This window comes from Haematobia irritans, chromosome 2 (genome assembly GCF_050003625.1).
Source record: "Haematobia irritans isolate KBUSLIRL chromosome 2, ASM5000362v1, whole genome shotgun sequence".
Lineage (NCBI taxonomy): Eukaryota > Metazoa > Arthropoda > Insecta > Diptera > Muscidae > Haematobia > Haematobia irritans.
This window is the reverse complement of record NC_134398.1, coordinates 170,764,647-170,791,519: the sequence shown is the minus strand read 5'-3', so window position 1 is coordinate 170,791,519 and position 26,873 is coordinate 170,764,647. Positions and strand designations below refer to the sequence as shown.

Here is a 26,873-nt window from a genome sequence, read left to right as displayed (position 1 = left end):
CCCTATGCAAAGTTTCAAGTAAATCAAAGTATAACTTTGGTCTCCGTGGTTATATGAATATAAATCAGGCGAAAGATATATATGGGAGTTATATCTAAATCTGAACCGATTTTAACCAAATTCGGCACACTTTACGACACTATCAATTGCACTCATTGTGCAAAATTTGAATGAAATCAGGCTGAAATTCTAGCTTCTGGGGCCATATTAGTAGATATCAGGCGAAAGAAGTATATATGGGAGCTATGTCTAAAACTGAACCAATTTTTTCCAAAATCAATAGTTTTCTATTCCGACCCAAAACACATACCTGTACCAAATTTGAAGTCGATTGCGACCTAGACTTTGATTACAAAAATGTGTTCAGAGACAGACGGATAGACGGACGTACAGATGCACAGACGGACATGTCTAGATGGACCCTGAGCAATATTGCCAAAGACAACATATGTCTATCTCGTCTTCTTCTGGGTTTTGCAAACATATGTCCTAACTTATATTACCCTGTTTTACGGTATGGCGCAGGGTATATACATTTTTGAAACAAAGATAATAAACTTTATTTTAATTAAAATTTCATTATTTTAAAGATATTTGCTCTTAATATTGTGTAAATTGCTTGTCATACACGTTAGGTTACATAATCCTCTATCACAATGGACTGAATAGTCTAAGTGAGCCTGAATCTTAATCGGGCTGCCACTTTAACTTTTAGGTCAATATCTTTTCAGTGTTGGTTAAAATCTGATCTGATAAAAGTGGACCAGTTTAAAAAGTTGGTGCGATTTTTCAAAATATGGTCCTAAAAACTCACAATTCGCCATCATATTGGGGAGATTGGGGTGATATCCTTGTAAAATCGCTACTTTTTAAAAGAAAAATAGTTTTAAAAATTCCTTCCAAATCATTGGATCCAAGAAAAATTTTCTGGTTTTGTTGTGAACAATATGTAAGATCATTAACATACTTACACTGAAAAAAAAGCATACTCGGTTCCAAAGATTTTGTCTTTACTTTAAAAAATTTGGTATTGATTCCGAGCCAAAGAAGCGGAGAATACAAGTAAGGATACTTTTAAGACACAATTCTCTTTTAAATTTAGGTTTTGTGTACTTGCTTCTAGGAAGAAAATTTTAATTTTTCGCTTTCTCAGCTTTTTTTTTTCATATGCTATCAAAGTCCTTTAAAAACGAGTTAACGGCAACTTTATTTTCCAAATTAGGACTCGACTTCCAGTAGAAATTATGCTATGTTTGAATTAAAAAACTTCTTTAATATAAAGTTTTGAAAAACATGTCCTATATTTGAACGATTTTTTGCTTTGTAGTCAAGATGCAAAAAGACAACAAATTTAAAGACAATTTCATTAAATTTAAAGAATTTTTGTGAATTATTAAAGTCAAGTTGACCTTAATTTTTTCTTTCATGTTAAAATACCCATTTTTAAGTCAAATCACTTAATTATGATTCCAATACGACTTCATTGAAAAGTTAATCGACTTTTGGACAAGGAAAATAACTTTATTTTAGAGAAATGCGTCTTCTATGCTAAGCAAAATTTGTATTCATATTTTAAAGACATGAAATCTTTGACCTCACGACAATATTTTTTTCAGTGTAGAAAAACTTAAAAATACTCAAAAAAGTCACCAATTCGATGGTAAGAGATAAACAACTGCTGAAACCTCCTCTTTGTTCAAATTTTATTTAACATTCAGTAGGAATTTTTTTACAAATAAATCGCCACTGTTAGTAGCTCTAGGTTACTATTGCATATATATTCTCTCTCTCTCTCTCTTACCAAAGTTTGATGCAAAAAGGTATACGTATTTGTTTTGGAATAAGATAAACTTTTTTATAGAGTGGGGATAGTGTTGAAACACACACTCATACACTTAGACCCATGTTTACTTATTGGACACCATTGTATTGGAGCATACATGAGTTATAGCACTGAATATATGTGCCTGTGTTGTGTTAGGTGAAAACAAATATTAGCAGGTGAATGAAACTGGGACATGCATAAATGGATCTAATAGTAACAACTATTACTGCATTCGTAGAAATTCTTAAATGGTTTCGAAAATAGTGTAAAAAACTGTGGAATAGTGCTCAGGCATAAATACGAGGAAAAATGATGTAGGCGAGTATATGGTTGATCACCATTGACATTCCCAGTAATACCTAAACTGAATTGTAAATAGAGAAAATAATCTTCAAATTCTCAGTATGATTTTTTGTTGGATTATTGTTTTTACAGAAAAATACCAAGTATATAGGGCTTTCCCAATAAACACAGTATGAGCGTTTTTCAAATGCAACACCTTTTCAGTTTGAGGGTAAATATCATTTTCAACATAAATTCAACTTGACTTGAAACAGCTCATCTTCAATGCATCTTCGAATTGTTTGCGAATTACAACCAATTTGGCAAAATGTTGACGAAAACTTTGAAAATGTGTTGAAGATAATTGGAGAAAACTTTGACAAAACACTACCCTGAAATGCAACGAAAAAACCACATGGTTTTCAATACTACTTTGGACAACAAAGTTCGTGGAAGAAATACAAAAATGTGGAAATTTTTTAATAATCAATTGAAATTGCTTATAATAATTGGTAAGTAAAACTAAAACACGAAATGAAAACTTTAAGCAAGTCACTAAAATCAAATCTCTTTGCAGACAACTAAAATATTTGGATGCTGATTCTTGGACACATTAAGAGGCTGGCCGATGAAAAATGGCTTATCGAGAAGAGAAAGTTTCCATAAATCAAATTGCAACCAAAAAAACTTGGTATCCATATCAACTACTGGATGATAATTCGCATCACATCGATAGTTTAATTTACATCGCATTATCAGTTTAATTTGTTATTTTGTGAACTGAAATTTCTGGAAATTTATTCCAATTATCTGGTCATCAAGTTCCTGAAAATTGCCAGTATTTTAATAACAACAATTTTGTAACACCAACTTTCTTGAGGAAATCACGAAGTATGTGGTCAGTTGGAAGAAATACAAATTGGTAAGTCAAAATAAAAAGTGAAACGAAAAAATAATGGAAATCACAAAACTCGATTGTTTTGCAGAAAACTATAATCATTGGATGGTATATTCTTGAAAGATGTTGGCCGATGAAAAACCGATGAAGGGAAAAACGAAGAAAAGTTTTCAGAAAACTTACAAAGTGCAACCAATTAAAACAAAGTGCAGCAATTCCTATATCAAGAACTGCTGGATGGAAATGTGCATTAATCAATTTACATCCCATTATCAGTTTGATATTTTGTGATTTCCTCTTGCTGGAATCTATTCTAACACACAAGCCAGCAAGTTCCTCGATAGTAATTATTTCCAATTGCCAGCATATTAATTAATAGTTATTTGACACCAACATTATGGAGGAAATGGAATTATACATGTAAAAATGTTTAAGGTATTTAAAGTTGTATTCATAGTTTTATTTATTAATACGTTTAATAAGATAATTACATTTTGATTGGCATTATATTATTATTTTTATATATTATTAATGTTATTTTTAAGATTATTATATTTGTTAACGAAAAAAATAATAAAATTTACAAAATCTCTAGAAATTTAGTATTGACTTTCAGTTAGAACTAGGATTGACTTTCCTACAAATTGTGGTTTGAAAGTATTCGCAACAATGCTAATTTTTTATTTTTATCACATTGAAAACTGTTTGAGAAATTATTGAGTAGCGATGCATTTCAATTTGAGGATTACAATTGAGAAATTATTGCTATTGTGTTGAATTTTACTGTTGAGGGTAATGTCTGTTTTTTGTTGAGAACGCGATTTTCTCAACAATTTCTCAACTTGATTATTACCCTAATCCTTTGAAAAAATGTTTGAAAAGTTATTGAATTTTAGTATTTTTCAAACGTTTGTGTTTATTGGGTTACGTTCAAGCGTGGAAGGCGCATTTCTGTGATACATAAATTTTTCACTCGACCAAAAGTACACAAATTTGTCATTGAAGGCATTTTGTACTTAATGTTAGGCAATTCGACTTTAAAATGGGTATTCACATATGAAAGAAAATTCCGTAAATCTAAGGTGAACTTGGCTTTAATAAATCTGAGAAAATTTTTCAATACTATTGAAAGACGATCTTTCAATAGCTTTCAATTCAATTCAACTAGAACCGTTATTTAAATTTTGTATTAAAGACGCTTTTTACTTCAAAGACATAATTTATACTTGAAATCGAATTTTAATTTGTTGATATTTTATTTTCCCGATGTCATGCCTATGAAAGAATTTTGAAAAAAATCCAAAATTAATATTTGCTTCTTGGCGCAGAGCCGTCTTGAGATGATCAAAACTTTGGCATTTCCAAAATTACTCTCCATAAAGGCCCCAGAAACAAATGTCCAACGGATTGGAGATTTTGGTGGCCATTATGCTGGAGAAATGTAGCATTTTTGAGTCATTATTATTTGACGCGTGCTGAGTGCCATGGTTTTGAAATGTCAATGGTCTGCGGCCGAAATATATGTCTGCCCAGTGCATCAATATCCTATTGAGAACATTTTTCGAGATAATACTCAGCATTTATTTTGACCCCACGGTATATATTTAGGAGCATGGACGACCACCGTTACAGCTGAAGGTGTCACTTTTCACCTAACCTCTTTGGCAAGTAAACCCAATCATTTTGTTTGTTCACTAACTGCTCAATTAGAAGTTTATACCCACCACCATAGAATGGTGATGGGGGTATAATAAGTTTGCCATTCCGTTTGTAACACATCGAAATATCGATTTCCGACTATATAAAGCATATATATATATATATATATATTCTTGATCAGGGAGAAATTCTAAGACAATATAGCCACGACCATCTGCCCGTCTGTCTGTCCGTCTGGCTATATGTCTATTTTAATCACGCTACAGTCTTCAGTAATGAAGCAATCGTTCTGAAATTTCGCACAAACTCGTCTTATCTCTGCAGACAGGTCAAGTTCGAAGATGGAATATGTCGGTTGAGGTTTTTATATAGTCCCCATATAAATCGACCTCCCGATTTGGGGTCTGGGATTCTATCCATCTTGCCTGAAAATGGAAATCTAGAGGTATCTTAGGGCCACAAAGAGGTGTGCCAAAAATGATGAGTATCGGGTCATGTTTTGATATAGCACCCATAAACCGATCTCCTGATTTTACTTCTTGGGCTTACAGAAACCACAGTTTTTATTCAATTTACCTGAAATAGTAAATCTAGAGGTATTGTAGGACCACAAATACGTGTGCCAAAAATTGTGAGTATCGGTCCATGCTTTTTGTATAGCCCCCATATAGACCGATCTCCCGATTTTACTTCTTGGGCTTATAGAAACCGCAGTTTTTATTCAATTTACCTGAAATTGGAAATCTAGAGGTATTGTAGGACCACAGATACATGTGCCAAAAATTGTGAGTATCGGTAAATATTTTGGTATAGCCCCCATATAGACCGATCTCCCAATTTTACTTCTTGGGCTTATAGAAACCGCAGTTTTTATTCAATTTACCTGAAATTGGAAATCTAGAGGTATTGTAGGACCACAGATACATGTGCCAAAAATTGTGAGTATCGGTAAATATTTTGGTATAGCCCCCATATAGACCGATCTCCCGATTTTACTTCTTGGGCTTATAGAAACCAGTAGTTTTTATCCTATTTGCCTGAAAATGGAGATCTAGAGGTTTTGTAGGACCACAAATACGTGTGCCGAAAATGTCGTGTATTGGTCCATGTTTCGGTATATCCTCCATATAGTGCGATCTCCAGATTTTACTTCTTGGGCTTATAGAAACCTATTCGAAATCTACAATTATTTTTGGACCATAAAGAGATGCACCGAAAATGGTGAGTGTCGGTAAATGTTTTAGTATACGTTAGAACCCATAGAGACCGATCTCCCGATTCTACTTTTTGGGTTTGTAGAAACCTTAGTTGTTATCCAAGTTGCCTGAAATTGGAAATCTGGAGGTTTTTTAGGCCTATAAATAGGTGTGCAAGAAATGATTTTATTGTTTGGGATTCTAGAAACCGTAGTTTTTATGCAATTTGCATGAAATTCGAAATCTAAAGGGTGATACGGTCAAAATTTGGTCAAGGGAAAACGTGTGTAAATCGGTGAAATCGTTTATTTAAAAAATCAAATTAAATTTCTTTTTCAAGTTCAATTAGTATAAAATTCAGGAAAAATATTCAGTTAGGCTTTCGCTTTTCCAAATCCGAATTGCCACCTTGCCCACCTTCTTCGCCGCAGAAAGCCAGCTTGCCTTGAACTGCTGCTCGTCCTTAGCAGTTTTTTTGATCTTCTTTAGGTTCCGCTTGACAATAGCCCAGTATTTCTCAATTGGGCGGAGCTCTGGCGTGTTGGGAGGGTTCTTGTCCTTGGGAACCACCCACACGTTGCTGGCGGCGTACCACTCCATGGCCTTTTTACCATAATGGCAAGATGCCAAATCCGGCCAAAACAGTACGGAACAACCGTGTTTCTTGAGGAAAGGCAGCAGATGTTTATTCAAACACACTTTCACGTAAATTTCTTGGTTGACAGTCCCGGAAGCTATGAAAATGCTGCTTTTCAAGCCACAGGTACAGATGGCTTGCCAAACCAGATATTTCTTTGCGAACTTTGACAGTTTTATGTGCTTGAAAATATCTGCTACCTTTCCCCTTCCTTTTGCCGTATAAAACTCCTGTCCCGGAATATGCTTGTAGTCGGCTTCGACGTAGGTTTCGTCGTCCATTACCACGCAGTCAAACTTCGTCAGAATCGTCGTGTACAGCCTCCGGGATCGCGCTTTGGCCGTCGTATTTTGTTTATCATCGCGATTTGGAGTCACTACCTTCTTGTAAGTCGATAGTCCGGCTTTTTTTGGCTCCATGCACGGTTGTAGACAATACACCCAGCTTATTTTCGGCATCTCGGAGAGAGAGGTTAGGGTTTCGCTTGAAACTACCGGCAACTCTCTTTGCCGTCTCAGCGGCTTCCGGTTTTCGATTTCCACCCGATCCAGACTTCCTGGCTGTCGACAAACGTACCCAAACACTTTAATTACATTTGTAACGGTTGATTTGGCAACTTTTGGCGATTTTGCCAGCTTTGCGTGCGAGTAGCTCGGATTTTCGCGATGCGCGAGCAAAATTTTGATACGCTGCTCTGCTTGCTTGGACGGCATTTTGACAACTGAAGAGTGAATTCCAAAATCAAAATAGGAGCAACATTCTACACACACACACACACACACCTTCAAAATGAGGGATGTTCAGGTTTTTTAAATGCAAAATTGAAAGAAATACGTCAAGTTTATATTGACCAAATTTTGACCGTATCACCCTTTATAATTATTTTAGGATCATAAAAAGGTGTGCCGAAAACGGTGAGTGTCGGTCCATTTTTTAGTACACCCCCCATAAGACCGATCTCCCGATTTCACTCATTGGGTTTCTAGAATCTGTAGTTTTTATCTGATTTTCCTGAAATTTTAAATATACTGATATTTTAGACTCACAAATATGTGTATCGGATTTAGTTTTTAACGGTCCGTTTGGTAAGGCCTCAATATAGACTGATTTTACGTGTGGAGGGTATAGAATGCGCACTGATCATGAAAATTGCTTGCAACTGAATGTAAAATATCCAGATTTTACTTCTCGTAATCATTTAAATAATGGGGATAAAAATCTACAGATTTTAGATTTCAAATCAAGGCATTATTTTATCATTTTCGTGCACACCTACGAGAGATGTTAATGATTCCTCTAAAACACCAACAAAAATTAGAGCAGTATATTGTAATTCGTTAATTTGACCATTTAAATGCTTTGAATTGCTTAAATAAATGGTTCTTCTAAATCCAGAATCAGATATAGTCTTTATAGGTAAAATCTTTAGATTTATTTTCGCAAAGTGTATTAGTTGAACTGCTCTATTTGGGAGAATATCTGTCATCAAATCCCCCTGAAATTTCAAAGGAAACTATAATATTTGATTCATGGTGGTGGGTATTGATTCATGGTGGTGGGTATTCACCACCCGGCCGAACTTACTGCTGTAAACACTTGTTGTATTTCTATACATGTTCCAGACTCAATTTGGACCAAGTTTGAAGCAACTAATATGCCAATAATAATTTTTCCTTCATAAATCCAGTTTGTTCAGAACATTCAATTACCAAAACAATATATTGTTGCATGGTACCTATAGTGTACTTATAGGTACAACGCCTGCGACAAACGTCAGGGCCGCTAGAATACGTATAAATAAAATTAAGGATTATCTGTATCCAATTAAAAATTATTTAAAACTCTACATTTATAAATAAATATTTATATATGCAATTTGTGCATCATACTAGAGCCCATCCACACTAAATAATCGTAAAATATCATAGGGACAACGTCTCTACCACCTTTTTTTATTGTGGGTCCCACGGGACCTCATCACGCTGGTATCGCTTGCGGTGTTATCACATTCCGGGGGTTAAAGAAGCCGCATCTTTGGATCGAAATTTATACAAAAATCCTTAAAGGAAGGTCAAAATCATTGGGCCCAAGTAATTTTTTTAGTGTACCTAAAAGTGGTCCATTTGCAATACCATCAATAACAACCACTTGTGCCCTGGTTCAGGTCATTAACTTGTTTCGTTCGCACGCTAGTAGACGGATGGACAGACATAAATAGCTATATCGACTTAGAATTTCATCACTATCCAAAATATATACTTTACTAGCGTAACCCGGCCCGCTTCGCTACGCCTTGTGAAGCGTATTTGTAGGAACATTTTGCGTTAACTTAGAGAACCATATCCTTCGTGCTAAAAAAAAATCGAAAAGTGGCTTTTTCAAGGAAAGGTATCCTTCTCCTCAACATGTCTGAAAGTTAAGCACTATATTATAGTAACATACAAAGAATTACTGTTTCCCCTCCAATAAAACGGAAAAAGCAAAAGTAGTAAAAAATTTTACCACTTTAACATTTGCTAAAATGTTGGAAAATTATGCACCCTCTACGTTAGCTGCCAATTTCATGTAAATTTAAGTTCTTTACTAAAAAGAAGTCTGGCAGAAGCCTGTGCAAAATACATAAAATTATGTACCGAGTTCCCATTTATGGACAACCATCTACTTTCAATTTAAGAAAAAAAAAAAAAAAACGAACAAAAGGGAACCCTCTGCCCACCTTTGCCCCACTCCGACCTGATATCGGACTATCACGTACCCTATATTAATTTCACAACTACTCAATGGTCCCTATAAATTCTATGGAAGTAAATCGACAAAGTTTATTTCAATTTTCCCCTTCCCCAACCAGATATCGGAAAATCATATACTAATTTAAAAATCATGTATAAATTTAATCACCTCCTCCACGTAGATCGGAGATATTTAAATTTTGCTCTATTTTTTTAAAGGGACGTCACTTTCCCCGATACAATATCGACAAACACCGTAGTGAATAGCACCCCTAACCTTCCCTGAAAATTCTTGAAACTTTCCTTTAAGTGTGGGTCTTTGTAAATTTCAAGAAAACTTAAATTTTTTCCAGTGTTAGAGGAGGACCTCCCCCCCGACCAAATATCGAAAAGTGATGTAGCGTATCTCAGAAAATGTCAAGCAATTATAAGCCTAAAGGGGGCCTCTCTTCCGTCCAAATATCGCAAAATCAGGTATCAACTATTAATATCGTAACCTCTCCCCAGTCCTCTGTAAATTTCAAGTAACTCGGTAAAGTTTACTTGTTTATCTGTATGTACTTAAGAGAAGCGGATGTCTCCCTATGCCCTTTTATTTTTATTAAAAAATCAGGAACCTGATATAAATTTCATAATTTCACCCATTTTTGCCGTAAAGTTTCAGTCGGGGGAGTTTAGTTTGGTTTTCACTGTACCTTAAAAAAAAATCGGGCAAAGGGGTGGTCCCCCTCCCCGACCAAATATCGAAAAATAATATAGGGGATTTTAGTCTAAATGCCAATCCCAACATTTTTAATTTTATTCCAAGTTTCAAAAAGTAGGGCCAGGGGGAGGTCCCCTCCCCGTCCATATGTGAAATCATCAAGTACCCCATATTAATTCCATAACCTCACTGCATGTTCTCTGTAAATCTCAGATAATTTAGAGAATTTTAGTTTTTTCACTGTACTTAAGAAAAGTCGAACAGAGGGGAGGTCCCCCTCCGCCACAAAATATCGAAATATAAAGTAGCGGATATTTGTGCAGATGCCAACCCCAACCTTCAATAAAAATTTCAAACAAATTGGTCAACTTTGGTCCAATTTTCAAAAAGTCCGACAAAGGGGAGGCCCCCCTCCGCGACCAGGTGTCAAAAAATGAGGCACCGTATTTTCATCACATGGACACCCCCTACGATCTCTGAAAGTTTCAAGTAAATCGGTTCAGCCGTTTCGGACCCAACTCGGAACATACAAACAAACAAACAAACAAACAAACAAACAAACAAATAAACAAACATAGATTGAATTTTATATATATATAGATGGGGATTGAGACCTCTATTTCGATGTTTTACAAACGGAATAATAAACTCATTCTATAGTGAAAGGTATAATAATAAAACCACTAGAATAAATATGTCCGGTTCCAGACAATTTTGTACACTTGACTATACGACAACGTGTTATGTTTGTGCAAAATTTCAAGCAAATCAGGGTAAAAATTTAGTTTCTGGGGCCATATATGTAAATATCGGCGGAAAATTTTAGGTAAATCAGAGTGAAACTCTGTCCTCTGTGGCCATATGAGTCTTAATCGGGCAATATCTAAATTTAAACTGATTTCTTTCATAACCAATTGGGTTCTATTCTAAATCAAAACACATACTTGTGCCAAACTTGAAGTCGATTGGACTAAAACTGCGACCTAGACTTTGATTTGTGATATGTTCACAGACAGATGGACATTGCTGTATCTGCTCGGGAGCCGGCCCTGAGCATTTTTGTCAAAGACACCATGTGGCTATCTCCTCTCCTTCTGGGTGTTGCAAACATATGCACTAACTTATAATACCCTGTTCCGCAGTGTGACATAGGGTTAAATCACTTTTACCCACTCAGCAGTCATTGTTCTAATATTTCACCAAAAAATTGTTTGCAAAACTATTCAACGTATTCCGATTTAGTGTCGCTTAAATAGGACCACATCCCCTTAATGTCTGGGACCATAGTGGTGTCTTTTCAACCCTTGTAATTCTCCCAAACCTTGTAATACGTCTTCATCACTAACCATATATTGGAGTAAAACATATATATACTGCCGAAAGTCTGGCCGATAGAAAGAAAGAAATTGAATTGAAATCTCTGCACCTCATACGGCCTTATGGTAAATGTACGGCATTTAACAGAGCTATTGTCCATGGTGACGTATGCTCTATTCAGCTTCAATTACAAAACATTTCCAATACGCACCCCTATCCCATAATTGTTTCAGCAAAACAAACAAGGAAATGCAAACGGCGTGTGGATTTTGGAAAATTTTGGATTTGTGTGTTAACCAAAGACAATACACGTAGGAAGATGGGAAATTGGCTACTGAGCACTATTTCAAACCATTTACGGTGTTAGGTCCATAATTTTCGTTTATCGAACCAAACGCGTATACTACAAGTATTGACATGGCATTAATATACAAATAAAAAGAAATTAATAAATTTCCATAAAGGGGAAAATGTATTTTTTTTTTGTTGTTGCCTAAAATTTAACATTGTTTCATAAAGAAAATTAAGTGTTTCATTAAAAAAAAAATAAAAAAAAAATAAAAAATTACAAACATGTATGGAACTAACACCATCAATGCAACATTTGATGTGTATGCCAATTTCCCATCTTCCTACGAGTATTGTCTTTGGTGTTAACACTAACTTGTATACAATTATGTTATTATCAAAATCTGTTAGTTTTTTACACATGCCAACGAGAAAATGTAATCAACGCTTAAACTTATTAAATAGAACTTATTTGAACAATTATAAACAAGTAAGGAAAGTCTAAAGTCGGGCGGGGCCGACTATATTATACTCTGCACCACTTTGTAGATCCACATTTTCGATACTGTATCAAATCCGTCAAATGTGTTGGGTGCTATATATAAAGGCTTTTGCCCCAAATACATACATTTAAATCTGACTCCATCTAAACTAAAATTTATAATCTATAGACTTAAAATTTAAGTCGGCTAATGCCCTGGGATGGTACAATATGTAAGTAAAAAACAAGTATATACAGCACTAAGTTCGGCCGGGCCGAATCTTAAATACCCACCACCATGAACCAAATATTAGGGCTTCCTTTGAAATTTCAGGAGGGCTTGAGGACTTGAGGAAGCTTCCCGAAGATAAATTTAAAGATTTCACCTATGCGGACTATATCAGATTCTGGATTCATAAGAACAATTTTTGTATGAGTTTTAGAGGAATCATTAACATTTCTTGTAAGTGTGCAAGAAAATTATAAAATAACGTCTTGATTTGAAATCTTAAATCTGTAGAAGTAAAATCTGGAAATTTTACATTGAGTTTCAAGCAATTTTCATGATCAGTGCGCCTTTTACACCCTCAAGAAGTGAAGTCGGTCTATATGGAGGCATTACCAAATGGACCGATAAAAACTTAATCCGATACACTTTTTTGTGAGCCTAAAATACCAGAACAAATTTACAATTTCAGGCAAATCAGATAAAAACTACGGTTTCTAGAAACCCAAGGAGTTAAATCGGGAGAGCGTTCTTATGGGGGCTATACTAAAATATGGACCGATACTCACCGTTTTCGGCACACCTCTTTATGGCCCGAAAATACCTATAAATTTCCAATTTCAGGCAAATAAGATAAAAACTTCGGATTCTAGAAGCCCAAGAAGTAAAATCGGGAAATCGGTCTATATGGGGGCTATACCAAAATATGGACCGATTCTCACCATTTTCGGCACACCTCTTTATGGTCCTAAAATACCTCTAGATTTCCAATATCAGACAAATTGGATAAAAACTACGGTTTCTATAAGCCCAAGACCCCAAATCGGGAGGTCGTTTTATATGGAGACCATACCAAAACATGGCCCGATACTCACAATTTTTGGCACGCGTATTTGTGGTCCTACAATACCTCTAGATTTCCAATTTCAGGTAAATTGAATAAAAACTGCGGTTTCTATAAGCCCAAGAAGTAAAATCGGGAGATCGGTCTATATGGGGGCTATACCAAAATATTTACCGATACTCACAATTTGTATTTGTGGTCCTACAATACCTCTAGATTTTAAATTTCAGGTAAATTGAATAAAAACTGCGGTTTCCATAAGCCAAAGGAATAAAATCGGGAGATCGGTCTATATGGGGGCTATACAAAAACATGGACCGATACTCACAATTTTTGGCACATGTATTTGTGGTCCTACAATATCTCTTGATTTCCAATTTCAGGTAAATTGAATAAAAACTGTGGTTTCCATAAGCCAAAGAAATAAAATCGGGAGATCGGTCTATATGGGGGCTATACCAAAACATGGACCGATACTCACAATTTTTGGCACATGTATTTGTGGTCCTACAATACCTCTAGATTTCCAATTTCAGGTACATTGAATAAAAACTGTGGTTTCTATAAGCCCAAGAAATAAAATCGGGAGATCGGTCTATATGGGGGCTATACCAAAATATGGACCGATACTCACAACTTTTACACACGTATTTGTGGTCCTACAATACCTCTAGATTTCCAATTTCAGGTAAATTGAATAAAAACTGTGGTTTCTGTAAGCCCAAGAAATAAAATCGGGAGGTCGGTCTATATGGGGGCTATACCAAAATATGGACCGAAACTCACAACTTTTGGCACAGGTATTTGTGGTCCTACAATACCTCTAGATTTCTAATTTCAGGTAAATTGAATAAAAACTGCGGTTTCTCTAAGCCCAAGACCCCAAATCGGGAGGTCGGTTTATATGGGGACTATATCAAAACTTGGACCGATTAGCCCATCTTCGAACTTGACCTGACTGCAGACAAAAGACGAGTTTGTGCAAAATTTCAGCACGATTGCTTCATTAGTGAAGACTGTAGCGTGATTACAACAGACAGACAGACGGACATCGTTATATCGGCTTAGAATTTCTCCCTGATCAAGAATATATATACTTTATATAGTCGGAAATCGATATTTCGATGTGTTACAAACGGAAAGACAAACTTACCCCGTCACCATTCTATGGTGGTAGGTATAAAAATATATGGGAAGCATTTTAATCAGAACCAAATTTGAGGCATCTTCGCAAAAGTGTATTTATGATTTATCGGTCGATAGATATGTATTGGAAATAAAGGAACATTTCAGTCACTTTTACTAGTTTTCGACTTAGCAGTGACAATTTTATAAGGAAAATGTGGGTATTTTGTCATTTTTGCCCAAATCGGAAAAACATGTATATGGAAGCTATATAGAAATCTGAACCGATTTCAACCAAATTTGACATGCATACTTAGTATTTTAATTCTACTCCCTGTGAAAAATGTCACATAAATCGGGATCCAACTTTGAACTCTGTGGTCATATGACGGAAAATCGGGAGCTATATCTAAATCTGAACCGATTTCAAGCACACCTGACTACACTACTAATTGTACTCCTAGTGCAAAATTTCAACCAAATTGGGCTAAAACTCTGTCTTCTGGGGCGGTAGAAGTCCATATCGGGCGAAAGATATATATGAACCGATTTCAATCAAATTTGGCACAATTGATTACAGTATTGTTCTCCTGGTGGAAAATTTCAAGCAAATCAGGGTAAAACTCTGGCTTCTGGCATATCGGGCAAAAGATATATATGGGAGCTATGTCTAAATCTGAACCGATTTCATCCAAAATCAATAGGGTTCTATTCTGACCCAAAACAAGAACATGTGCCAAATTTGAAGGCGATTGGACTTAAACTGCGACCTAGACTTTGATCACAAAAATGTGTTCACAGACAGACGGACGGACAGACGGACATGGCTAGATCGACTCAGGGACCCATCCTGAGCGTTATTGCCAAACACACCATGTGTCTATCACGTCTCCTTCTGGGTGCTGTAAACATATGCACTAACTTATAATATCCTGTTCCACAGTGTGGCGCAGGGTATAACATTAATAGTATCAATTAATTTTTTAATAGACTTCCAATTAATTTCTTAATTGATACTATAATTTCTGTGATTGTAGACATTTCAATTAAAACATTAATTGGACCAATTAATTTCGTGATTGAGTCAGATATCTTTTTTTCGTGTGTAACTCATTTAAATTTAATAAAATACAAGTATATACGGCCTACGGCCGTATATCAAATTTCATCCGTACCGACTGAAATTTGGTACATGGTGTTAGTATATGGTCTCGAACAATCATTCAAAAACTGGTCCATATCGGTCCATAATTACATATAGCCCCCATACAAAACCGATCCCCAGATTTGGCTTGCGGAGCCTCTAAGAGAACCAAATTTCATCCAATCCGGTTGACATTTGGTACATGGTCTTGGTATATGTTCTCTAATGACCATGCACAAATTGGTCAATATCGGTCCATATCGGTCCATAACTATATATAGCCCCTATAAAAATCGATCTCCAGATTTGTCTTCCGGGGCCTCTTGGAGGGGCAAAATTCACCCGATCTGGTTGAAATTTAGAACATGGTGTTAGAATGTGGTCTCTAGCAAACACGCAAGAATTGGTCCATATCGATTCATAATTATATATAGCCCCCATATAAACCGTTCCCCAGATTTGATCTCCGGAACCTCTTGGAGGAGCAAAATTCATCCGATCCGATTGAAATTGCAACGTGGTGTAGTATAAGGCCGCTAGTTATATATAGCCGATCCCCAACCACACAAAAATTGGTCCATATCGGTTCATAATCATGGTTGCCACTCGAGCCAAAAATAAATCTACCAAAATTTTATTTTTATAGAAAACATTGTCAAAATGTTATTTCTATAAAACATTTTGTCAAAATGTTATTTCTATAGAAAATTTTGTCAAAATTTTATTTCTATAGAGAATTTTGTCAAAATTTTATTTCTGTAGAAAATTTTGTCAACATTTTATTTCTATAGAAAATTGTGTCAAAATTTTATTTCTATAGAAAATTTTTTCCAAATTTAATTTTTTTTCCAAATTTTACTTCTATAGAAAATATTGTCAAAATTTTATGTTGTCAAAATTTTATTTCTATAGAAACTTTAATTATATACGTATTTAATCGGCCTTTTCTAGTATGGACTATGTGGTATATATTACGGTGTTAGGAAGTTTTACGATACCTTGCCATCGGCATGTGTTACCGCAACCCAAGTAATTCGATTTTGGATGATAGTCTTCAGTAGAAGTTTCTACGCAATCCATGGTGGAGGGTACGTAAGCTTCGGTCTGGCCGAACTTACGGCCGTATATACTTGTTTTATATTATCTCTTTTGTATTATCAATATCTTGGACCCGTCTAATATAATTGATTTCCATTTTCTTTTCACTTCTCAATATCACCTTTCCTATTGAAAACTTTGAACTAAGCTATAATTCAATACATTTAAATTTATTAAGATTGATTTGAAACACAATTTTCTCTTAGGGGAAGTTTTATCAATATATCACCAAATTCAATGGTCAAATATATATATATATATATAGAGAATGAAATCCACTTTTCAAATTATTATCCTTTCAAACTTAATATTTATGAAGAGGTCAAGTCAATTCATGTTATTTCTTTTCACAAAAGAAATAACTACTTCTTAAGAGAAAGAAGTACTCGACTATTCCTTCTTTGATAATCTGCTTATCTATTTGGAAGTCTTTCGATTGTGCATCGAATTTTTATATACCTTAACCTTAGCAGAAGAACCAAATAGATCTCCCCCATACCAACATCATCTATTCCTCATGGAAAATAAATAAAACTTAAATGGAAACAAAAGCTAAACTACTACCATAAATCCTTAACATCCTTCTGCCAGCGTCGTAAAACAAAAGCACGAAAAGTATCTTAAAGATAGTAAGTGAAACATTTAACTGTCACTGTGAATCATGGTTAAGATTGAAGTCAAAAACCCCCCAAATCTACAACATAGCGCTAAGGGGTCGAAAAGGACCAACCAACAGGACAAAGGGACGACATGATGTACATAAATAAGCCACATGTAAGCGATATAGGATACCAAATGCTATAGGGTAGAATGGTTACAATAATTCACCAGCCAATGGCTCCTAACAACATCAACTGGGTAAATCCGATGGATGCTTTAGTTAGGAATACATTTCAGAGATTCCCTAAATAGTGTGGTGTATGAGTGTTGGAGTGTGCAAAAAACCAACCAGCCAAACATCTCTTGATATATGGATGGTGAAAAAGTGTTGAAATGTTTTGTGTGGAAAATAAGCAAAATAAGCACTTTAACAGTTAAAAAAAAAAAAATTATCTTGTAAACAGTCAAACTTCGATGCATCTTAAACACCCTCTACTACTCTATATTGCAGACTTCCATATGAATTTGATGTCGCAAAGTTAGCATTGGTCTTTTTAACCACTATGATAAATAATATAATAGGTATAGGTTAGGTTAGGTTAAAGTGGCAGCCCAATTAAATTTCAGGCTCACTTAGACTATTCAGTCCATTGTGATACCACATTTAACTAAAAGTACCTATTACATATGGGCACTTCTAGTTTTAACCGTTGAACCTTCTCGATTATTTTCTTCTGTTGAACCAACCAGATTGTTCCAAAAACATTAGCAGACTGCTTAAGTTAACGTTTTCCAGGTCCGTCAGTAATCTAAAGCTATATGCTCCTAAACTTCGCTTACGCCTTACACAAAAAGCAGGACACTCACACAAGATGTGTTTGATTCCTTTTCCTCCACATCATTACAGCTTATACAATAGTCATTATACTTCGCACCTCTAGTTGTTGCAAATTCGCCTATCAGGCAGCGACCTATTATAGCAGATGTCAGGAGTGCTATCTGACGCCTTGAGAACACTAACATATCTAGTGTGCGGTTTAAGTTTAAATGGGGCCATATTTGCTTGCACCCAGAGAAATGATTGGTTGGAATTCGAGCAGGATAACAGATAGATTGTTGGAACTCATATTATTTAGTTGTGTGGACTATTTGTCAGTTATTTCTTTTATCTTATTGTTAGAATAACCAAAAAAGTATCAATGGTACCAAATGGTAGTACATACGACCAAATATTAGTTATTCTACATCTATGCAAGTAAAAAAATATTTGTTCTATTTTACTCTGTCATGACAACTTATTTGTTTTTTCAAAGTATCAACAGAACAAATAATTTGGTTGTGATAACAGATTCGAAGTTATAAATGGAAATTGTAGGTATTGTTGCTCCAACAATCATTTGGGTGCTATAACTTATAGAGCTTATAATTAAAAAAAAATTTAGAAGTCGAAGTTTGTAACCAAATATCATTCAGAAAATCACAGAATTTATACCCACGAAAGCGGCTTCGAATGTTCTTTGCAAGTCGCATAAATCACGCATGCGAAAGCAAACTTAACCCAATTCTTTTATACTTTGCATGTTCAATAAAAAAACATATTTGACAATCTGTTTGTCGTCAATTGGAAAAAATCAAAATACAAAAATATAAAAAAAACATCATTAAATTCTGTGCTCGAATTGGATCTGAGGTAAGTGAAATCTTTAAATACGTTATTAACATATATGTGTGTTAAATACGTTATTAATATTTTATATATTTTGCATTCTTTAGATTATATACGATGCCTTTAATAATTTGAGAAAACGTTTATGTAAATCAGGTCTATTGAAACGGCGAACATACCAATTTAAAAATAGTGGGATTATTTCATTTAACGGTAAAATTTGATATAACATTTAAACGCCTTCGACATATTTTAGTTTTTTTTTCAGATGAATCCGATGATTTCGCATACGTTAAAAATAATACTATCTTAAATGAGGAATATATTTCCAAATGGGTTAACTGCATGTCGGAGAGAAAACATTTACTGCAAAATAGTGATTTGCCTACATCCGACTATTTAAAATTGTTTCCCATCTTCAACTCTAATGATATACCAATATTTGAACTTTTTAAGATCGACGTAACAACTTTTTATCCAAGTTGCAGCAGCATTGCAGTCTGGGATAATTTATATTCAAAAGTGTTTTTAAGACTGAGCAAAACTAAGGATCTTAATGCAAAAAAAAATTCTAGACAAAATAGAAGGATTGTCTGAAAGTATGTTTCATGGTCAAATGATAATATAATTTACATCCAACATATTATTAAATCTATGCAGGAAACAAAAAGGAGGTCGCGTTTATATTATTGCCATATTTATTCCCGTCAATCAATGTAAGAAGCTAAGCTTTTAAAAACTTTATACTTTGATAATCACTATTTTGCGTATAAAATAAGTTCTACTGACTGTATTAATACTATTATTGACTTTAAAAAAATTAATGTAAATTGTTGGTCACATGTGTCTATATCCGCTACTGGCGAAGAATTTGTTGTTTGGGATTACTAAATATTTAATATTTATATGCTTTTATTTTCCGTTTTTATGAATACAAAAATTAATTTAAAAACTTAAAATATTTTGAATGAGTTTTCTTTAAAATTTTGCACGGTTTTCGTGCTAAACAAATAGTACTGATACCAAAATATTGGTTGCCTCGATAATTCAACATATTATTAGCATAGACAACAGTTGATTGTTCTAATCACATAATAAATCGAAGTGGTTGTGATTGCCAATATATGGTTCATCTACTCATATGTTAGTTATCCAAACAAATGTGTTTCAAGTTATGTCACACAACAGTTGGTTGTAGTAACAAATTATGTCAGTTATTTCTTGGTAGTAGGTGGAACCAAATATATCGGTTGGCAAAAGAATTGGTTGTCCCAACAAATTTGTTTTCTGTGTGTGGTGTCGTTACAACCCTTGCAATTCTCCCATCGAATATTGGCCACCATAAAAGCCTTCTAACGCAGTAAGAGCTTGCAGGTGGCCAGAGGCATACCAACAGATACTAGTTCCCCTGGAATATGTAAGGTAGTTCCTAGCCTTGCTAACTCATCTGCTTGACATTTCCCCGGTGTGTTCCTATGGCCAGGCACCCATATTAGGTGAATATTGTACTGCTCAGCCATCTCGTTGAGAGATTTGCGGCAGTCTATGACCGTTTTCGAGTTAGGGAACACAGAGTCCAAGGATTTTATTGCAGGTTGACTGTCTGAGTATATATTAATGCCAAAATTTGTTGGAACATTACTTCTCAGCCAATTCACCACCTCTCTTATTGCCAATATTTCAACCTGAAAAACACTACAGTGATTAGGTAATCTTTTCGCTATTCGAATTACCAAATCTTTAGAATATACTCCGAACCCCACTTGTCCATTCAATTCATTCAATTTGGAGCCATCAATATAGAAATCTATATATCTCTTATTCCCCGGGGTCTGTGTACACTACGCCTCACTGTTGGGAATTAGAGTTTCAAACTTTTTGTCGAAAAGTGGTTTTGTAATCCACTACGTTAGGCACATCTGGTATTATTTTGAGGACCGAACTGTGACCGTAAATTTTTTCCGACCACAGCGATAGCTCGCGCAACCGCACAGCCTTTGTTGCAGCTGATTGTTTGGCCAAAATGTCTAAAGGCAGTAAATGCAACATGTTCCTGTCCTGTCTTACTAAATGCGCCTGAGATACATAAGCTCGCCATACGATGAACTTTATCTAAACAAGTCGGTTTCTGAAGTGCCGGCCACCAGATTATAACACCATAGAGCATTATAGGTCTAACTACTGCCGTGTATAGCCAATGCACAATTTTTGGTTTTAGTCCCCACTTTTTCCCTATTGCCTTTTTGCACGAGTACAAAGCTACCGTGGCTTTTCTCGCCCTTTCTTCAATATTAAGCCTAAAATTCAGTTTCCTGTCCAAAATAACGCCAAGGTATTTTGCACACTCACTAAAGGGAATTTCAATACTCCCTAAGGAAATGGGCCTAACCGTGGGAGTTTTGCGATCTCTGCAGTACATGACTAGTTCTGTCTTTGCTGGATTTACCCCAAGACCACTATCTTTCGCCCATTTCTCAGTCATTCGGAGAGCTCTCTGTATAATATCTCTGATTGTGGATGGGAATTTACCCTTGACTGCTAGCGCCACATCTCCTGCGTATGGGACCACTTTTATCCTTTATTTTTCTAGGGAAACCAGAAGTTTGTTTATAGCAACATTCCAAAGAAGAGGTGATATTCCTCCACCTTGGGGAGTGCCTCTGTTCACACACCTTTGTATGTTTGCTTGTCCTAGTGTGGCTGAAATACGTATCTTTATTAAAAGTTCGTCTAACAGCCTAAGTATACCAGAATCAACATTCAGAGTTGTCAGTCCATTTAATATCGAGCTCGGATGGACATTATTGAACGGCCCTTCGATGTCTAGAAACGCCACGATTGTGTATTCTTTGACAGATAAAGGGTGATACGGTCAAAATTTGGTCAAGGGAAAACGCGTGTAAATCGGTGAAATCGTTTATTTAAAAAATCAAATTAAATTTCTTTTTCAAATTCAATTAGTATAAAATTCAGGAAAAATATTCAGTTAGGCTTTCGCTTTTCCAAATCCGAATTGCCGGGCCTCACGCTTGACACCTGCCATCAGATTTTGTACACCCACCTTGTCCACCTTCTTCGCCGCAGAAAGCCAGTTTGCCTTGAACTGCTGCTCGTCCTTAGCAGTTTTTTTGGTCTTCTTTAGGTTCCGCTTGACAATAGCCCAGTATTTCTCAATTGGGCGCAGCTCTGGCGTGTTGGGAGGGTTCTTGTCCTTGGGAACCACCTGCACGTTGTTGGCGGCGTACCACTCCATGGCCTTTTTACCGTAATGGCAAGATGCCAAATCCGGCCAAAACAGTACGGAACAACCGTGTTTCTTCAGGAAAGGCAGCAGACGTTTATTCAAACACTCTTTCACGTAAATTTCTTGGTTGACAGTCCCGGAAGCTATGAAAATTCTGCTTTTCTAGCCACAGGTACAGATGGCTTGCCAAACCAGATATTTCTTTGCGAACTTTGACAGTTTTATGTGCTTGAAAATATCTGCTACCTTTCCCCTTCCTTTTGCCTATAAAACTCCTGTCCCGGAAGCTGTTTGTAGTCGGCTTTGACGTAGGTTTCGTCGTCCATTACCACGCAGTCAAACTTCGTCAGTATCGTCGTGTACAGCCTCCGGGATCGCGCTTTGGCCGTCATATTTTGTTTATCATCGCGATTTGGAGTCACTACCTTCTTGTAAGTCGATAGTCCGGCTCGTTTTTTGGCTCGATGCACCGTTGTAGACGATACACCCAGCTTATTTACGGCATCTCGGAGAGAGAGGTTAGGGTTTCGCTTGAAACTACCGGCAACTCCCTTTGTCGTCTCAGCGGCTTCCGGTTTTCGACTTCCCCCCGATCCAGACTTCCTGGCTGTCGACAAACGTCTCCCAAACACTTTAATTACATTTGTAACGGTTGATTTGGCAACCTTTAGCGATTTTGCCAGCTTTGCGAGCGAATAGCTCGGATTTTCGCGATGCGCGAGCAAAATTTTGATACGCTGCTCTTCTTGCTTGGACGGCATTTTGACGACCGAAGAGTGAATTCCAAAATCAAAATAGGAGCAACATTCTACACACACACACACCTTCAAAATGAGGGGTGTTCAGGTTTTTTTAAATGCAAAATTGAAAGAAATACGTCAAGTTTATATTGACCAAATTTTTACCGTATCACCCTTTAGTAAGCTTTCAATAAACCTGACTAGTTCATGCAATGCGGTCTCAGTAGACCTGCCCTTCGAGTATGCATGCTGTCGTTTCGAGAGCAAACTTGAATCCACGCTAGTTCTAAGATACACGTCTATCATCCTCTCCAGGGTCTTAAGTAGGAATGAGGATAAGCTAATTGGTCGGAAATCCTTCGCACTCGAGTGAAAGGTTTTTCCGGCTTTAGGTATGAAGTCGACTTTTGTTTCTCTCCACTTTTCTGGTATATATGCTAGGTTTACACATCGTTTATATATCACCGTCAACCAGGGGATAATTCTTACGGTCACTGCTTGTAATTCCGCCAGAGTAATTCCATCAGGTCCGGGGGATTTGAATGGTCCAAAGCTATTTAAAACCCATTTTATTCTAGATTCCGATACAATTTCCTCGATAGGAAACGACCGCTGAGCCATTGTGGCACCGCCAGAACCTGGTTCAACCGTCTGATTTCCAGGAAAATATGTGTCCAGCGTCTCCTCACTGGACGTTGTCCAATTGCCCTCCGATGTTTTAATGAAACCTGGAGCGGAGTTGGTGGATGCTAGAACCTTCCGTAGTCTGGAAGCCTCTGACGTATTCTCAATACTGCTACAGTAATCATCCCAAGAGTTTTGTTGAGACCTTCTCAGTTCTCGTTTATATGCTCTCAGATTCATCTTGACAAGGGACCTCGTTTTTATATAGCCGAGTCCGTTCGAACTCGGCTATATAAAGTGAAACCACTTAGAGAAGCTTTGAAACCCTCAGAAATGTCACCAGCATTACTGAGGTGGGATAATCCACCGCTGAAAAACTTTTTGGTGTTCGGTCGAAGCAGGAATCGAACACACGACCTTATGGATGCAATGCGGGCATGCTAACCATTGCACCACGGTGGCTTCCTTTACTTTACTTTACTTACTTGTTTGTTCTTTAAGAAAAAATTTCTTCACTTGAAACTCATACCACTTTAATGGTAGGGACACAAATTTCAATGATTGATATACTAAATTTAACCCAGGATTAAAAAATTGCAAACTATGTATCCTAAAATAGCACAAAAATTCATAGAAAGCCAATATTTGGTTTAGTGTATAGACAGACTTTTTTAAGCTTTTTGTTTCAGTTTTGCTTGAAATTTGTAAATAAGTATCGAACCATTTGATGAAATTTATTCACCATCCATTCATTTCCAAGCCTCCCCCCCAAAAAAAACGAACTTCGTTTTAGAGTTGCAAGCATCCTTGGAGCACCTCCTGAAAATGGGAAAAACAATGGAAAATCATGATGTAAAATAATAACCACCAGTCAAGGGGTGGTGTTTTTTTTTCTTGCAACTATGCATTACTCAAACTATGAAATGAAAAGACCAAACGAAATGTATATGGTAAAAGAAATAAAAATTTGAATGCTTGATTTTAATGGAGGGTTCGTTTTTTACAGTGGACTGAATATACAAATGAAAGTTTGTTGCCATACAGTAGTATGGCATCCAGGCTATACTGATGCCTGTAGGTAATTTTTCCATTTTTGTTGCCAAACTTACTTACTGGTAACTGTGTACACCTTGAGCTGATGAAACAGAGTATACCACTTTTTCCATAGGGATATGGAGAAAAAATTAATTGAGTTTATCCCTTGCAAAGTTTTGAAATCCCCTAAAATTTCCAACAGATGTTTTGTGTTTTGCAATACCGTACATATTCATCAGAGTAAGAGCAAGAGAATTTTGAGCTTAGGGGAAAAACCCTTGAAACATTATTGAATTCTAGTTACAAACTTGACAGATTCCATTTGCTCATGGTAATTGCCGCTTGATGAAGGCATCGAAACACAAATTGTCAGAAATACGTTTTTATAACAATAGCTTTTTCATTATAATGCTAAAATAGGGAAGTTAGATGTAACCATGGTATCATATCGTATAGCGATTGACATTTAACACATATTTTTCGGAAGGTAAATAGCGTTAAATCTGGTCTCAATAAAATTAAAAATGGGATACGGAACTCATTTATTGAATTTTCATTTTTTCGCAAGACCTTAATAAAGCTTCTCATGTAGAAAAAATATAAGTTTAAAAATCTAAATTGTGAAAAATATTTTAATGGCAGAAAAGTTTTTCTTAATTTCGCAAAAACTTTTAATATAAAATCTAAAATCGGAGCAATATTTGAAGTTTTATTTATTTAGAGGATTTCTTGTTTTCAAATATAAACTAATTTAACGGAGTGAAAGAAATGTTTTAGTTTTAATAAAAATATTTTTAAAACTGAAGGTTATGAACTTTCTTTTAATTTAAATTTCTTTATTTTAAATAAACGGTTTCTTAAAACTTCTTAAAACTGAAGGTTATGAACTTTCTTTTAATTTAAATTTCTTTATTTTAAATAAACGGTTTCTTAAAATTGTTTATGTTATGTTAGATCAGTATTTTTATACCCTCCACCATAGGATGGGGGTATATTAACTTTGTCATTCCGTTTGTAACACATCGAAATATTGCTCTAAGACCCCTAAAGTATATATATTCTGGGTCGTGGTGAAATTCTGAGTCGATCTGAGCATGTCCGTCCGTCCGTCTGTTGAAATCACGCTAACTTCCGAACGAAACAAGCTATCGACTTGAAATTTGGCACAAGTAGTTGTTATTGATGTAGGACGGAAGGTATTGCAAATGGGTCACTTTTACGTATAGCCCCCATATAAACGGATCCCCAAATTTGGCTTGCGAATCCTCTAAGAGAAGCAAGTTTCATCCGATCCGGCTAAAATTCGATACATGGTGTTAGTATATGGTCTCTAACAACCATGCAAAAATTGGTCCATATCGGTCCATAATTATATATAGCCCCCAAATAAACCGATCCCCCGATTTGGCTTGAGGAGCCACTAAGAGAAGCAAATTTCATACGATCCGGCTGAAATTTGGTACATGGTGTCAGCATATGATCTCTAACAACCATGAAAAAATTGGTCCACATCAATCCATAATTATATAGCCCCCATATAAACCGATCCCCCGATTTGGCTTGCGGAGCCTCTAAGAGAAGCAAATTTCATTTCTCTAATCACCATGCAAAAATTGGTCCACATCGGTCCCTAATTATATATAGCCCCCATATAAACCGAACACCAGATTTGACCTCCGGAGCCTCTTGGAAGACCAAAATTCATCTGATTCAGTTGAAATTTTGAACGTTGTGTTAATATATGGCCTCAAACACCCATGCAAAAATTGGTCGAAATCGGTCCATTATTATATATAGCCCATATTTAAACCAATCCCAAGATTAGACCTCCGGAGCCCCTTGGAGGAGCAAAATCCAGCCGATTCGGTTGAAATTTTGGTACGTGATGTTAGTATATGGTATCCAAGAACCATGCAGGAATTTGTTCATATCAGTCCATAATTATATATAGCCCCCATATAAACCGATCCCCAGATTTGACCTCTGGTTGTAGTATATGATATTTAACAACCATGCCAAAAGTGGTCATATAAACCGATCCCGAGATTTAGTTTTGGAGCCTCTTGGAGGAGGAAATTTCATCCGAGTCAGTTGAAATTTGGTACATTGAGCTAGTATATGGCCGTTAACAACCATGTCTAACTAGGTCCATATCGGCCTATAGTTATATATAACCCTCTGATAAATCGACCCCAATCACACAAAAATTGGTCCATATCAAGTTCATAATTGTATATAGCCCCCATATAAGCGACCCCCATATTTCAATACTGGCTCTCTACGTACCGTGCAAAAGTCCATATCGATTCGTAATTATTCTTTGACCTACCTATACATACCTTTTTTGTCTAATATATAACGATGTTAAGAAGTTTAAGATACTATAAACCAAGTAATTCGATTATGGATGACAGTCTTTCGTTGAAGTTTCTACACAGAAAAAAAAGTGTCTTGTAAATTTAAGGACCATTTTAACTTCCACATAGTTCAACAAATTTACTCTAATATAGTT

The 26,873-nt window shown here is 35.9% G+C and overlaps 1 long non-coding RNA gene across 1 annotated transcript; it reads left to right on the top strand.

The window, feature by feature from the left end:
• Positions 1 to 2,315: 2,315 nt before the first annotated feature.
• On the top strand, positions 2,316 to 2,724 carry LOC142224366 (uncharacterized). Its single transcript, XR_012719131.1, has 2 exons — positions 2,316 to 2,619; positions 2,685 to 2,724. It is a non-coding gene; the product is annotated as an uncharacterized LOC142224366 (long non-coding RNA).
• The last annotated feature ends 24,149 nt before the right edge of the window (positions 2,725 to 26,873 follow it).